We start from the raw sequence: 3,800 nt of genomic DNA on the forward strand, positions 1-3,800 counted from the left end.
TTATCCACATGCAAATTGAATACATGATCGTATAGATGAAATGTAATTTTGTATGTAAAATCTGTGAAAATAACTGTCATTAGAAAATGCGCCCCATCTGTACAGACAAAAATAAATAATTCATATAGTAAAAAGCTGTATCGTATAATATGATATGCATAGAAAAATTGCATTCTCATCTGCTCAACTCAGGAAAAAATATCATATACAAACTATGAAATTCATACAAAATGAAAGTGGTTCGTACAGTACGAATGAAAACTTAACTCAAGACATGATAAATAAAACTCTTTTAAAAAACAAATCAATCAAGATCCATGACATGCATTAATAAAAAAATAAAAATAATACTAATGAAAAAATAAATAGAAACTAAAGGAAAAATCAACCATTAAAAAAAAAAAGAAACAAACAAAACACATCGACATACATGAAATACATTACAAATTTAATTTGCAAAATTATAATTTTTAAGCATGACTATCAAACACACCTAATCTGGTTCTTAAGGTGCTAAATATTTCAAAAGATAGTGATTTTATGAAAATATATGCAAGTTGATTCTCAGTAGCTACATGATGTAGCTTAATTTCTCCTTCACTTGCATGGTCTCTAATGACACTTGGGTTATAACAAAAAATTAGAATAATTCCAATAGAAAATCCTAAATCAATAAGTTGTTATTTTAACAAAATGACCTATGCCACGCAACTACCTAAGGAAATGTATTATGCTTCAACAGTAGAAAGAGCTATTGAAATCTATTTTTTACTAGACAAAAAAACTAAAGAGTTTCCTATGAATTGATAAGTTCTAGAAGTATTTTTCCAATCAACCCTACATCATGTAAAATTTGAATTAGAATATCTAGGGATTTCAAAAGAAGAGACGTGCTTAGGATACCAAATCCCTAAGTTTTGAGTTCTCACAAGATATCTCAAAATTCTTTTAATAGTAGTTAAATGTGATTCCTTTGGATCAACTTGAAATCTAGTACACAAACAAACACTAAATATTATATATAACTATACTGAGAAACTCATTGGTGTACTCATTAGTTTAGATTTATCCATTTCATATTTCTTGAGGATGTCCTTAATAAACTTTGACTGGCTAAGAAATATTCCATCCTCTTTCTGCTTTATGCTAAAAACAAGAAAGTAGCTTAAGTCTCCCATCAAACTCATTTCAAATTCATAATTAATTATTTTTAAAAACTAAACACAAAGATTTTTATTGGTAGATCCAAACAAGATATCTTCAACATATATTTGAATAATGAGTATATCATATCCTACCCTTTTTAAGAAGATAGTGGTGTCCACACTTCCTTTAATATATGATATTTCTAATAGGAAAGTGCTTAACCTCTCATAGCAAGCCCTAGGTGCCTGTTTTAGTCCATACAATACCTTTTTCAATTTAAACACAAGATTAGGGAAATTTAAATTTTTAAAACTTGGAAGTTGCTCAAAATAAATATCATCTTATATTACCCCATTAAGAAAGACACTCTTAACATCCATTTGAAATAATTTAAAATCTTTAAAATAGCAAAGTCTAGTAATACCCTAATCACTTCAAGTTTGACTATTGGGAAAAAAGTTTCTTCAAAATTAATTCATTTTATTTGATTATACCCCTTTGCCACCAATCTTACCTTATTTCTAACCAATACACATGAATAATTCATTTTATTTTTGAAAACCCACTTAGTTCCAACAACACTTTTATCTTTAGGCCATTTATTCAATTCTCAAACAACATTTCTAATAAATTGCTTCAATTCTTCATACATGGCTAAAATCCAAAAATCATTAGAAAGTGCTTGATTTATATTAGTGGTCTCAATCATTAATATAAAAGATGAGTGGCTCACTTCTTTGCTAAGTACATGCCTAGTTCTAACACCTTCACTTGGTTCACCTAAAATAAATTTTCTTTAAGGTGACTTTTAAAAATATTTCCATTCTTTAGGCAATGCATTTTCTGTCCAACATTCTCTTTAAGATTTGTTTTTCCAATTCCTTGGGCTATCTCTTTAATATATTCTTCATTCAACCTTGGCTCTTTAGAAATTCCAGATTCATCAAATACAATATATGTGATCTCCTCAACTACCATAGTCCTCTTATTAAAAACTCTATAGGATTTTCCATTACTAAAATATCCTAAAAAAATTCCTTCATCAGATTTAAGATCAAAATTTCTTAAAGGAGTTTTACCATTATTAAGAATAAGGACCTTACTGTTATGAATTTGATTTTAGAAAATATAATTTTGATGATAGCAAACATTTTTGATACTTCTATTTTTCTATGACTGTCTTGCATAGTAATGTTTCAGGTTCACAAGGTCGAGTGCAAATCAAGCCAGCTCAGGAATGGGTAGATTAGAATTGACTCTGCTGTAAACTATCATTAAGTTGGTTTTTATCATTTCTTGAGTCAATTGTAAATAAAGTTGGTCTTGATTCTAAGTAACCTTACACACACACACTCAGGAAAAAATTCTATTTGTTTTTAGAGTTTTTTATTTTTGATCACATTATTCAGGATGATCTAAAATCATTATGGATAATCAATCAAAAATAGAAACCCTAATTAGGAAAACCTTATTAAAGAAACCATAATTAAGCAAATTATCTTGGAAAATATGCTTAAATAAGAAAGAATCAGCTGCGACAACCGTTTAGGTATGTTTTATTTTTGGACAATATCTAGGACATCATCCTGGATGATGCAATATAATTATGCCTAAATTAGTTTGATAATTAAGGAAAACAATTAAAGTTTAATTGCTCGATCATATTATCCTAGACGATCACAATATTATTCAGGACTATCAGTTAAACAAACCTTAGTTTCTTCCTGGATAACCTGAATGATGCTCTAAATGATATGTATTGATTTGAACTAGTCATCCAGGACAATCCAAAATCATCCTATATGATCAGTTATTTTTTATCATCTAGATTTACATCCAGGGTGATGTTCTGGATGATATTTGATGTTTTGTACTAATCAGCCCGGACTATCATGATATCATCCTAGATGATCAAGTTATTTTTTCATCATCCAAATATCCATCTAGGGTGATATTATGGATGATATTTAATGACTTGAACTAAACATATAGGATGATATACTATCATCCTAGGTGATCTGAATAAAAGAACCTTTTAATTATTTAGACTCTCCCAAATTGCCTTGTCTGTTTAAGCTGAATTTGAACTGATCGTATAGGACGATCATGTTGAGTCTTGTAATTAGGTTGTTAAACCTAAGTGAATGTCCCAAGGCTACTAAGAGGGGGGTGAATTGGTACTTTAAAAATTTAAGTCCCCTTTTGAAAATTAAGTTGAACCGAAATAAAAATTTCTTTTAAGTTTTTCTAGAAAAATATTTTTCAACCACAGATTTTTAAAACTAAAATTTAAAGTGCGGAAACGTAAAAACAGTAAAGTAAATGACACCAGATTTATAGTGGTTCGGTCTAAAACCAGACCTACATCCACTCCCCAGAGGCACCCTTTGAGTATTGCACTAATACCAATAGTGACTCTCCTTTTGCACCCACAGCAAGGCGGAGAAGCCTTTACAACACACTCTTTTCACCACTCCCCGGTGCGGCAGAGAACTGTCCATCCTTTTACACAATCTCCAGTGTTGGCAGAGAACCGTTCGTCCTTTCACACTATCCCCAGTGTTGGCAGAGAACCATCGTCCTTTCACACTATCCCCAGTGTTGGCAGAGAACCATCGTCCTTTCACACTCTCCTAGTGTGGGTAGAGAACCAT

Source organism: Dendrobium catenatum, unplaced genomic scaffold (assembly GCF_001605985.2).
Source record: "Dendrobium catenatum unplaced genomic scaffold, ASM160598v2 fragScaff_scaffold_917, whole genome shotgun sequence".
Taxonomy (NCBI): domain Eukaryota; kingdom Viridiplantae; phylum Streptophyta; class Magnoliopsida; order Asparagales; family Orchidaceae; genus Dendrobium; species Dendrobium catenatum.